Source organism: Papio anubis, chromosome 2 (assembly GCF_008728515.1).
Source record: "Papio anubis isolate 15944 chromosome 2, Panubis1.0, whole genome shotgun sequence".
In the NCBI taxonomy this organism is placed as follows: domain Eukaryota; kingdom Metazoa; phylum Chordata; class Mammalia; order Primates; family Cercopithecidae; genus Papio; species Papio anubis.
Genome location: NC_044977.1, coordinates 69,638,884 through 69,652,794, shown reverse-complemented (window position 1 = coordinate 69,652,794; position 13,911 = coordinate 69,638,884).

Sequence of the window (13,911 nt, the reverse complement as noted above, 5' to 3'; positions counted from 1 at the left end):
TGAAGCATTTTTATGATGATGGCATTATTATTATTATTATTATTGAGATGGAGTTTTGCTCTTGTTGCCTAGGCTGGAGTGCAATGGCACCATCTCGACTCGCCACAACCTCCGCCTCCCAGGTTCAAGTGATTCTCCTGTGTCAGCCTCTGGAGTAGCTGGCATTAGAGGCATGCGCCACCATACCCGGCTAATTTTGTATTTTTATTAGAGACAGGGTTTCTCCATGTTGGTCAGGCTGGTCTCGAACTCCCGACCTCAGGTGATTTGCCCGCCTCAGCCTCCCAAAGTGCTGGGATTACAGGCGTGAGCCAGCATGCCTGGCCAATGATGACTTTAAGGTATTTGTCAGAAAATTGTAACGTCGTTGTCTCACTGTTTGTGTCTGTTGATTGTCTTTTCATTCAAGATGAGATTTTCCTTGTTCTTGATATGATGAGTGATTTTTTTTTTATTGAAACACAAGCATTTGAAATACTATAAAACTATGAGTCGTCTTTAAACCTTCTCTTTAAGCTATTTTCTTATGACAGCCTTCCAGCACAGAAAAGAGGATGACTCATTATTGCTAGGTGGGAATAGAAGTCCATGTTTCTTGCTTTGTATTCTATTGACATTTGAGGTGGTAGAATTTATTACTGCTACTGGGTGGGAGTGGCATTTTTCGTTCCCCATGAAATCACTGATAATACTGCCTTGGTTGGGAAGGTGTTTTGTTACTGCTCTTCATGTGGCCTCCACTGATACCATGAGGAAGAGAAGAGCCTCACTGTTGACTAGTGGGGATGAAAGTCCTGGCTCCCTTCTCTAATACCACTACAGTGGGGACATTGTGATGCTTTGTAACAGCCTGGGAAGGGTGGAAGTCTAGGCTTCACACTTGACATTTGCTGTAGTAACTGGGGCTAAGGCCACACTTTTTTCCTGTGGCATTTGGCTGGAGTGCAGCAGCTATTGTCTAAAAGTTTCTGTCTTGCTAAATTGCCCCAATGTCCTGGTAATTTGGCTAGAGACAGTAGGCTTTTACTAGGGCTTATTCATCTGCACCCTTCAAAATTTCTAGATTGTTATTTTCTCCAATATTGAGTCTGATAAATATGAGACAAAAAGGGAAACCCAGGGAACTCACAGGGTCCATATGTTTTATATCTATATGTGTGTGTGTGTGTGTGTGTGTGTGTGTAAAGTCCAGAGTTTTTAGCTGTAGTGCATGAGAAGAAGAGTGAAAAGTACATCTATGCCATCTTGCTAAAAGTGGAAGGCCCCTCAATATTTTGTTTTTATATTCTACTTCTATTCTTGATTCAATCCATGCACATCACATTTTATCTCCTTATTTCTCTGTGTCTCCCCTAAACTATTGCATTTATGCTTTGTATAATGTTCTCGCATTTTCCCTTGTGGTATTAGAGGTGATAGCTTCATCACATTTTTAAAACACACAATAGTGTTTATGGTTGTAATTTTTTTCTGCTTCATGGCAACGTTTTATGATATGTGTTTTTCATCTGTTGAACAGTTTTTTGTTTTTGTTTTTGTCACAATTGTTTGTGTCATATCTTTATATTGATGCTGTTCTAAACCCTCTTTTTTTACTCATCATGAGTGAGTTGGCTATTTGCGGATTTGTGATGGTGTGGGATTTGGGAGGGGGTAAGGGCTAGGGCAGTTCTCCAGGTTCATGACCTGAAAGCCCTCTCCTCTGCTACCACAGGGACAAATATGCAAATATGTCATTCCTACAGATATGGCATATCAACAGGATTATTTGCATATGCCAACTTCATCTGCTTCTTTGAGACACACCAGGTTTAAGAGTGTTTCTATTCCAGTCCTGTCTACTTTATTTTCTGCCCCTTATTGCTCATAGAGGATATATTTGTTTGATCGCAGAGTGAGGCTCTCACCTTCAGGAACTGTATTATTGCTGACTCTCTCTGACGTTCACTGTTTTGGGCCCTCTCAACAATTTCATGTTTTTATTCTTTTCATATCTTCCCAATCTAAACTGTTTTGGGTAGTTCATATACATGTCTCTGGGTTACATTTATATCTTAACTTCATTGTAAATGGAGTTTGCAGACATTTTAAAAAATGTCTGTATTCTTGTTGCTGTTATATGATTTCTAAGAGAAGGTGAAAAAATGCTAACATAGGGAGGCATTTTCATATGGAGGTTTTAACCTGCATTTATTGAATACCTAGTGTTCCAATCTTTCATTTTCATACTTCAGAAGAATCAAAAGAGGATATATATTGTAAGATGAGACAACAAAGAACATGTTGATAGGGTTTGTTGAGGAGTAACAATTTTCAATTTACTATTTAGCCTTCATCAAAATACATTCTAGAGAATTCACAGAAAATTTCCTTTGGGTTAACTAAGCATTGTCTTCAGTTCATACTTCAACTAGTTGGTGATTTTGGGTAAAGTGTTTTCAAAATTTCCACATGAAACATTTATGATAAGCTGGAATGAAGTTATAAATGCCATATACACTGATTGCTATTACTTCCCATGAACTCCAACATAATGCTTATGTTGTAAGGCAGAACTGGTATGCTTATTTTAGAGTTTCTGTTTTATAAGGAAAGAATCATTGTACACATATATTGGTGCTATGTAATTTGATTGAATCCATCAGACACCTTGTCATAGAAGGTTTTTTATAGGTCCTTCTGTGACAAAATGGGACTTTGGCACACAGCAAGAGGTGCCACTTATTTTTCACTATTGATTCTAGGATTTCAACTTCACGACCTCTTTCAGTAGGCAAAATAGGAGCATTTACATACTTTTCTCATCCAGAGCCAGGCTCTGAGTTCAGCCCACTATTAAAGATTTGAAAGGTATAGAAAATTATAGATGGCAAATACAGACCACCTACAAGTTTAGCACCCAGAAATGTCATATTGTTAATGTTTTAAAATATTTCCTGTTGATCTTTCTCTGTGCATTTTAACTCAACTGGCATCATGCTGCCCAAATCATTTTATTTCTTTGCTTTTGTTTGGTTTAATATTAAATATTTTTGAATGTCATTACAAATCTTCACAAATATCATTCTAACAACTGTAAAAATATTCTTATTTAAACCCATTGAAGTATATAAACCTAGATTACAATAAAGCAAAGGCATACCATTCTTGAATAGTAATTTAAAATACATTATAAAAATGCCCATCACTCAAAACAATATAAATAAACTACAATCTCAATTAGAAGCACAAAAGTTCTTTAAAAGTTGTTTGGAAAGAGTGAAATTTAAAAGGCAAAATAATCTGAATGTCCATGTGGAAGAATAAGTGCCCAAAGTATCTAAAAATTATATGAAACAGAGAAATCATGGGAGATAATTAATTTGTAGAAATTAAGATCTGCTATAATTTAGCCTGATGCTGGAAATAATAAGGTATTAACATAGAAAGAGACAAATATATGTGTGGAAAGAAATGTATCTGTGTATACACAGAAAATTAAGATGTAATGAAGAATGGTACTTTAATTCAGTAGAGGAAGAATGATTTATTCATGAAATGTGCTTTCACAACTGGCTATCCATCTGGATAAACAGCAATTTTGGACACCCCACTCCACAAGATAAATAGAAATAAATTCCAGATGGGCAAAAGGTTAAAATTTTAAATCTAAATAAAACCTGATAAGAGAATTTAGAAGAATGTTTTTATAACTTCCATGTAAAGAAGAGTAATTTAAGCAATTCAAAAACTCAGAGCCATAAAAGAAAAGAGAAATCTAAATTCACAAAGATATTCTTTTTGTGGTGAAGTATACCAAAAACGAAGTCAAATGACAGATGATAGACTGGAAGAAAAAGTTACAACACGTATGGCAAAAAAAGAATACTAGCCATGATATTATAAAATACTTACAATTAGTGAGCAAAAGTCAAGTGTCCCAATAGAAAAATGTTCAAGGAATATGAATAGGCAATTGACAGGAGGGGAAATTCAAAAGGCCAATAAACATATGAAGGAATGCTTTATTTCATTAATATCAATGTGGTTCTACTTTTTGCCCATCAGATTGACAAACATTTAATAAGTGCTGGTGAGTACATGAAGGAGAACACTCTCACACATTGATGGTGGGATTGTTTATTGGTATACACCTTAAAAAAGTAATATGGAAATATGAATTTCAAATGAAAAAGTACATCCCTTCTTTCCTAGCAATTCCAATTCAGAGAATCTTTTCTATGAAAGTAAAAGCACTAGTATTTAGTTATATATGAATTCATATATATGTGAATATTTATTTTAGCATAGAGTAGCAAAAAACTGCAATCACCCTGAATGCTAATAAATAGGAACACCATTAAATAAAGTATGTTTCATTCATATTAAGAAATATCACACCACTAATAAAAAAGAGTGACTTTGGGCTTTATGAGGTGACCCGTAACAATGTCTATGATGTCTAATGTTGAGTGGGAAAAGCTAGCTCTAGAGAAATGCCTATAGAATGATTGTACTTATATAAAACTAAGCAATGACAGAAATGTCCTCTACATGTGAATTTACACTTATCAATTATAGGAAGAAGGGTAAGGAAGGGTAAAAACCTGTGAGAAATAGGCTTATCTTAGTGAGATGAACATGAGGTAATAAATACCAAGAAGGGAGCAAAATGGAAATATTTTGATGGTATAATATTTTGCAATATATAAACTATCGAATTCTATTTTATTACAAGTTAGTACAGTTGTGTATACTTGCAAAAGTATTGAAGGGTTCTTGGTATAAATGAAAACATAAATTGGCAATATCTATCAAAATTACTCATGCATTTACCTGTAATCTGGCAATCTCTTTTCTAAGAATCTACCCCAAAATACATTGGTACAAGTATAAAGTGACATACACATAAGATTATTTATTGTGACATTATATGCAATGATAAAAATAGTAAATAACCCACCTATAGATTCTTATAATGAACAGCAAAGAGAAATGAAGGAATGATATATACAAAAAGGCAGAGTGATCTGTAGGATATTTCATTAAGTGAATGCTGTATTCTCTAGGATAAGTATAAGTATGTCCCAAACATTGCAGGGGATATACTTATACTTTTTTTTTTTTTTTTTTTTTTGAGATGGAGTCTCACTCTGTCGCCCAGGCTGGAGTGCAGTGGCTTGATCTCGGCTCACTGCAACCTCCACCTCCCGGGTTCAAGCCATTCTTCTGCCTCAGCCTCCTGAGTAGCTGGGATTACAGGCACGCGCCACCACATCTGGCTAATTTTTGTATTTTTAATAGAGACGGTGTTTCACCAGGTTGGCCAGGCTTGTCTCAAACACCTGATCTTGTGATTCATCCTCCTCGGCCTCCCAAAGTGTACTTACACTTTTTAAAAAATCATTGTTTAACTGAAATCCAAATTAGTAGATATCCTGCATTTGTATTTGCTAAATCTAACAGCCTTGTTTGGGGAGAAGACTCTGAAATGGAGTTTAGTGTGCAGAATGTTGGAAAGCAGCACTCCTGGGATCAACACCTGTGAAGGCAGGAAAAGGAAGCAGGATTGGGCAGAGGGAGAATTGCACTGCAATGGAAGCCTGAGCAACAACTTTAGGTGACCCACGAGGGGTTCTGGAGCTGCACTTGCTTATCAGAGGGTCCTCTACTGCACTGAAATGAGTGGACTTTGATAGCTTCCCTCTTCGCTACTCAGTCAGTCATTGGATATGGTCAAGACAACTCTCTGTGGCTGAAATGCCCCTGAAGGGGCTGACAGCAGAAGACCATCTGCTTATAGCTTCCCCAGCAGCTTAGCCAAAAATTTCCTTACTGAGGAGGAGTCTAGGTGACTAATTTCCTTGTCCTTTACAGAGAAGAAAGCAAAGTGCAAAAAAAAAAAAAAAAAGTGTGTAATGCATGCTACCTTTGATTTTCAAGGTGTAAAATATAATGTACTGTATTTGTTGCCTGTGTTTATAAAAATAAATACTAAGAATACTTTAAAGTTAAAAAATGATTAATAATGTTAAAAAAAAAAGGGAATAAGGCAATGGAAGTGAAACATCTCTCAGTGTACTTTGTTTTCATATTAATAAAAGAAAAAGTTAAAGCCAAAACAAAAAATGAAGCCCTAAAAAGTTAAATGAAAATAAATACATTTATATAAAGTGTTGGTGGCAAGACAATTCAAAGAAAAAAATTATATCAAGCCATTCTAGAACAGTGTTTTCACTGCATAACCTTAAGCTGGGTTTATTCTAAGGTCAAAAATTTAAGAACCACAAAATATTTTAAGTTTTGTTCTTAATGATATTATTGTTTTGAGATTAAAGTATGTTTATGTAGGATAAAAAATATTTTTCTAATGTTAAAAATCTGAATTTTCAGCAGAAGAAAAAAGAGATACAAGTACAAAATCAAAGAATCTGAGTAAAAATCCTGTAACATACTATTTGAATTGGAAATATCAAAATGACTCATTTTTTAAAAACTAAAGAATTATTTTCTAGTTTTGTGTACTAAAAAGCCCCAGAAACAATGACAAAATAGTTGTTATGTGCACTAAGTGTTCAGAATGTGGTCTCTAAATACCATTATTTCTAACAGCATCTTGGGGCTCTGTGGAGAATCTGTTGTGTGCTAGAGTAGTGCAGTTCTCATAGCCCAATGTAGTTGTGTTAAAAAAATGTAGAAACTAATTCCTTACTCTGAATGTTGGAAGGAAAGCATATTTCTTGCCTTTTCCCTGTGAGCTGTATTTCAGGGTAACCAAGTAAAGCCTGGTTGATGAGGGAAAGTTCTTAAAGAAGAATTCTAGTTAATTAATGTGGAATGAGTGATAGAAAAATCGCCATTTTTCAGTCTTAATGAACGGATTCCAGGCAATGGTTATCAACAGATTCCAAAACAATCGGGTGAAAGGCAAATGGACAACTGCATATTTGCAGTTTGCCAAGGAACTGTAGATAGATATAAGGGGCAATTTGTAACTTGACAAGAGAGATATTAGATTGTTGCTTCATGAACCTTCGTGTGCCCACTGATGAATCTTCACATTAATAAATGAGGCAACCAGATTTTATGTGCTTCCTGATGTGAGACACTACAGAGTAGATTGCACATGAACCAAGCTAAACCTGAGTCAAACCAAGTAGCTGGATGTAATGAACAGATTGCAAGAAGTAAGGGGAGAAAAAAAACCAAGTTAAATGGCACTACCAGGAAGAAACCAGACAAATCCAGAATGAGGACATTCTAAGAGAAATTGGAGGGAACAGACCCAGTTTCTTCAAGTTAATAGCTTTGGAGGAGAAAAGAGCAGACAGGAAAAAGAGGAGATTTAAAAGACATCAACAGCTAAATCAATTTGTTTATACTGTTTGGGTCTTGAATCACATGAACGTACTATAAAAGGACTTTTCATGGACAATTGGGGAAATATGATCATAGACCATATTAAATGATGTTTAGGAACTACTGCTAATCTTGTTAGGTGTAATACTGATACTGTGATTATGTGGGAAAATGTCTTCACTTTTTAGGAATACATAGTGAATATTTAGCAATAAAATATCATGGTGTTTAAGATTTGTCTTTTTAAAAGTGATACATGAAATATATATGGGAGAGGTAGACAATCTTCATTCTCAAGAATAGGTATATAAAGGTTCAGTTTCTTATTTAAGCACTTTAGTATGTGTCTGCAAAACTTAAATAATAATAAAGAAAATTTATCTGAGATTTGATTTGAATACATATATTTCTTCTCTCTTTCACTTTGGCATATCGTCTCTTCTTAATAGTATTTTTTGAGATGCTCTTTAATAATTCTACCCAAACATGTATCTCCTTCCTAACTCAAAAAAATTGATCTCTTAAGCACTCAGGTTACATCAGTGGTTCTCAAATGGGAACAATTTTGCTTCTTAGGGGATATGTTGCAATATCTGAAGATATTTCTGGTTGCCACAACTGGCGGATGCTACTGGCATTTAGTAAATGTTGAATTAATAAATAAATGTATGAATGAATGAAAACCAGAGCAATTTGGTTCAGTTAACCAGGAAAACTTTAACGGATCATGGCTCTCCCTGGATGGCTCTTTTAAAATGTTTGTATTTTTTTCAAGCAGATGGCAATTCTGTACATTAGTAAGCTGATACGTGTTTAGTAATTTAGTTTAAAATGAGAGGTTGAGAGATTGAGAGTGTTGTGTTGTAAAAATTATATCACAGGCCAAAAGTTGTTTGACATGCTGGGATTCTTAGCTGTAAAGTTTTATTTAGTTTGTATTCTGAATTTGTAGTTGGACCAGTCTTAACATTTTTCATAACAGGTATTCAAACAGTTCATACACATGGCTCTTGAACTGTATTATATGAATGTTGAAACCTTTTCATTTACAGACTTTGAGAAGGGTTAGTTTGAGGGAAATTTGAGAGAAAGAGTATTCTCAAGTTTGGAAGATAAAGGTTGTTTTACATATTGGTTTGTTTTTACTTCTAAGTAAATGAAAATGGTTCTTCCTGTCTTTTCTTATTCTATTCATCCTCTCTTCCTCTCCCATGCTCATCCTCTCGTAGGTAACTTCCCTTCATAACTCCTTCCACTAGGAGATTGGACATGGGGAATCCCAAAGTACAGATCTCTTTATGATTTAAAATAGTTTTTCATCTACATTCTTTGCATTTAATGATTATATTTTGAGTCATTAACTTTGTAAAATAATTAATTATATATAAAAAGACATATCACTCCAACAGTCCCTAACAGGGTTAATATATATTTGTTACATTTGTTGACCATTCTACTTGGTTAAAAGTGTAGGTATATTTTTATAAGTGTTCTCCCTTAAAAAAAAAAAAAAAAAGGAAAAAAAAAACCCAAAAACCTAATGGTCCTTCTTTTACCTAACAGGTAAAAGCAAAAAGTCATGTTAGAAAATAGCTTTCATTTTCCTAAATGCTATAATTAGTCATTTGAGGACTAAAACCATGACCATGACCCCTCATGTTCTTTGAGGTTTCCATGCCCACTTTCTGTATGAATTGGGGTTTTAAGTCCTGGTGTCAGTGCCAATCTTAACTTAGAAATTACATTCTTCCCACTCAGAAATTCCTCCTGGAGTTTCAACAGGAGAAATGATTCTTCATTTTCCCTCCCGAAAACTGTTGTGTAATATTGCTGGCAGAGAGAGGATGATTGGTGCCACTGCAAAGCTAGCTAGATTTCAGTGGAGGTTGAAGCGGTATCTAAATATAGCATGTAAAAAGCCTTAGGCTAACTGTAGATGAAAAGCACTCTAGATATGTAAGGTATTATTACTACTAACGCATTATTATTTTAACTTTGCTACAAGTTACAACGAGCCTATAACATCTGCCCTACAGTATTGCAGTGAGGTGTGCTTTCTGCTGTGAATTTTTCACCTCTAACAATTTGTTTTTCTTGTATCAGCACTACCTGTCAATTTTTATTAAGCAAAGTAACTTGAGGCATTTTGAATTTTTTTTTACCCTAGACGTCCTTGGTGGGGAGTGAAATGACCAACAAAACCATTGGTTAAGGATGCAATCTTTGAGAGCCACTAAACACAGGAGCAGAAAGCAAGGGCTAAAAAAAAATTGCCCAGGGCAGAAAACAAATTTGGAAAAATAATCTACACCAGTCACACTGAGTCTCAAACATAATTCAGTTGCTACCTGCTGATTTAATCAATCCTTTTCAGTTAAAAAATAGAAATTGGAGTGTAATATGCATGATGAAAAATTTTAATAAAACACATCAGGATTTTTTCAAATGGGAAATGAAAATTATCTGAAGGTGACCAGTGCAAATTTTAAAACCTCCTGAAAAAGAAAATCAAATGGTATGAAGGCATCAAAGCCTGTTTGCAGTCCTACACATTTATTATAATATAGAACACTTTAGTTCTTACCTCCTTGGAATCAGAGAGGTAAATACAGTCAATCTGATGACTTGAGGCCAGTCTTTAGTTGAGGTATTTTGATTTTGATCTTCAAGAAGATCAAATAGTTTTGCTCTCCTCTGGACATAAAACTTCTTTGGACATAAGGGGCAAAGAAAAGGGCTTGAAGCACAAATTATTGTAAATCCATTTCCACTGTCATTGGCAAGTAGAAGCACTTGTACCCCTGAATAGCAGGGGCACTGTAACATCTATAAACAAAAGACACAATATGCTCGTCAATAGGTCAGATGCAAAGTATACCTTTCTCTATAGGAATAAATAACAAACACTATAAATTACCTTCTCACTGCCATCTAAAAGTGGTAGACTTCAGATTTTCTGATAAGAATTATATAAAATAAGAATTTTTTCTTCTATCCAAGTGCTATCCAATAGAGCTTTCTGGGATGATGGAAATGTTCTATATTTGTGCTGTCCAGTAAGGTAGTCACTAGCCACCTGTGGCTTTTAGCACTTGAGATGTGGTTAATGTGACTGAGAAACTTTCTAATTTGATTTTATTTCAATTAATTTTAATAGCCACATGTGTCAGTGCTGACATATGGGATAGAATAATCTAGGCAGCAGGGGAATGAATTAACCAAAATGGTAGCAGCTGCAAGCCAGAATATGTCCACCTTTCTAAGGAATGTCTAGGCCCATGAACTTTGATAGACAAGGTAGTATAGAAGAAAAAGCATGGTGGTGTAGTTTCAGCATCTGGGTTCCAGTCCTCCAGTTCTCTCCTTCTGTAAAATAATGGTAATAATACTTACCTTATGAATTTTTTTGTGAAGATTAACAGAGAAAATGTTCTTATGTTATCTAACAAAAGGCCCACCATGTAAGAGGTACTCATCAGATATTAGTATTTCCTCATAATCATTATAAATATGTTAATGATTGAAGACCAAGGTGAAAATTGGGCACAGCTATTAGCCTCAAAACATTTCATTGTTGTAGGTGTGGACGGAATCCTGGGAAACCAGCCGAAATGTGGAAACTTATTCAGAGGTTGGATTTATTCCATTCATTCATTCAATATAAATTGAAATGCCAGGTTGCATGCAGCACTCTGCTAGGCTGTGACAATGGGGGGCACCAAGAATATTACCCACCCTTGAGTTGTCTTGTTGTGTAGCCCAGGACAGTCTGTGATTGGGTGAGTTGGGAGGTTGCAGCAATAATCTGTCAATACTGAAGATTCTGACTAATGGCATGACCTCCATGATGATGGATGTCAAACTCAGAGTCCCTTCATAATTACCTGATTAGTGGCAGTAACTCACTATATCACCTTTTCTACATTCTTGTCCATTATTTATTTTAAGCTCCTAAAGTACAGATATGTCATCTTAACTTTACTTAAACAGTGGTAGAGTTGTTATGTTTTTTGAAAAATTCCTGTGGATGCTGGTAAAGATTAACAACTATCAGATAATGCTTGAAGAGCACTATTAATAGTCTCTTTCCAACAGTGTCTTTTCGTCCTGAGTTTTGGACTAGCAACGTACTGCCCAGGACAAATAAGGTAGGCTTTTGAACAAACATCCCAACTCAGGGTCACAAATCTGCAAGAGGTAGGAGAGTTCTTCGCTGTGGGGAATCACACTGGCTGCTTGCCTCCATGCTTTGGGAGCAGGATAGCATAATACTGTTGGCAAGAGCGTTTTGAAGCCTTCTGGAAAACATGAGTGAAAATCGCAGCCTTATGCTATCAGGTCAACAAATTTAATCCAAGCCAGACATACAATGACAGAAGCTCCACTGATTATCAAGGTCCCTGGCACACCCTAGTGTCCATCTCAAAGTCAACAGCTCTACCTAGCTCTCTGATTTCAAGGGGGGAGTTGGGTTAGAAACCACTATTATTCCCCATCTGGTTTACTAGAGACAGAAATGAAATGACTAGAGACAGAAAATGTGCTGTCCAGGTTCTATCTCATTTATGAAGAGATTTAACTTAGTTTTTACGTATATAAAATGAAAAAAAAATAAATTCACTTGAACTTTAATGCATAGAATATTTGATAAGTGAGGAAGAAACCAATGAATTAGAGATCACATATTGCCCTCTGATATCAACAATTCTAACTAGAGTGAGTGCAGGGATTAGGCTATGCTACAGCTCATGTTAAGTTTTTGGCAGATGGAGGATCTGGAGGTGTCAGTAAAGCCCAATGTAATTAAAAAATAATTTCTGAAATTTGGAGCAGCAATGGTTATTAATTGAATCAAATGCTAATTTCTCAGATAAAGTTCCACAGGAAGTACATGAGGGCAGTTTTATTTGCTAGACCTTTTTCTTTAAGGAAGGTGGCTTGGAAGAAAATGTCCAAACGAGTTTTACATTTAATGAAAAAAAATGACACACAAGAAAATCCAGGCATGAGGCAGTTGATTTCTCAGTTGGGATGTATTTCAGGAAAAGATGGCATTGTGCCTTCCCCATCAGGACTTGGTAATCATTCCACTATTCATGAACAGATGCCTTGGTCAGATCCCCAAGTGTAAGTGAATTCATTAAAAGATCTAGGGAATTGAGGTATTAATTCTAAATTATTACATATTATAGATTTTCTGGAAACAAGTAGGGGGACATGGCAAGGAGAGGAAATAGTAGAGATTATATTTAACTCTTGGCCAGAAGTTGGTCTCATGAGACCACCAAAAGAGCACTTTTTAGCATGATAAGTTTTAAACTCTTTTAAAAAGGATTTAAGCAGTTATTGTCACAGTGTAGAAGGTTGATATAAGGCAAAGTAGAATTATGAATGTTGCATACCATATATGGAAAGCCTAGAAATAATCTATTGGATGGAAGAGAGTGCACAAATCATTTTGTTCTTTGTATACTTTATAAAGGAACTCTTCTGATATCACTTTTTTTGTGAAGGAGACTCTGTCCTGTAGAATGCATGCAATGATGGTGTTTGTAATAGTACGTAGTTCTCTAAATATATTGTGGCATATTTTTGAAATTTAGGCTTAGTTGCTCTCTTTCCAGATTTTTATTTTTTCACTCAGACAATTTGGCACTGGTTGATGTGTGGGTGGATATATTTTCTCACCTGCACAATTAACTTGAAGTTATTTTTGGAATCGTTTTCATTTTCAGCTATTATGATTATACCATACTTGGGGAAAATGCTGTTGAGTGTGAGTTAAGATATTCTGAATACCTAAGGGCAAAATGTAACAATCAGGTCACACAGAGAACTTCAAAATAGCAATTGAAATTGTTTTTATCAAGGATAAAGGTTTTGATTACACAATTCTTATGGATATATTCTTATGGATAGTTCCATCATAACACTCCTAGAGGGGCTGTGTTAAATGTTCTACCTACCTCTCAGATGACTTAATGTCATCACAAATAGGAGTTACTTGAATTGCCTTCATGAAATTTTACTGTAGAACGTGATTGAAATGGATTATAAAATATATTTTATTTCTATAATAAAATCTTGGCTTAACATTTGCTACTTTTGAACCTATTTTTGTTTGTTTTGGTTTTGTTTGTTTGTTAATCTCCCATCCCCTGCACTGCTGAAACAATGATGCGATGAACGCTTTTTTGATGCATTGGTCAACAAACAGGAAATATGGTTCTTAGTGGTTGTGCAGACCATTTGAGGAGAAGTTTAAGACTCTGAGGAGATGCATAATATAGATATCTGCTTGCTCACATTTTTGTGGTAAAGCAGGAGTGAGCAAACTGTAACCTGTAGGCCAAATCCAGCCCAGCATTTGTTTTTGTAAATAAATTTTAATTAGAACATAGACTCCTTAGTTTATGTATTATCTATGTCTGCTTTTACACTAAAATAGTAAAGTTGAGGGATTTTGACATAGATCATTCGGGCTTTGAAGCCTAAAATATTTACTATTTGGTCCTTTACAAAAAAAGTTTTCCAACCCTTCTCTAAAAAAAGAAAAACAGTTGTTTGCATGTT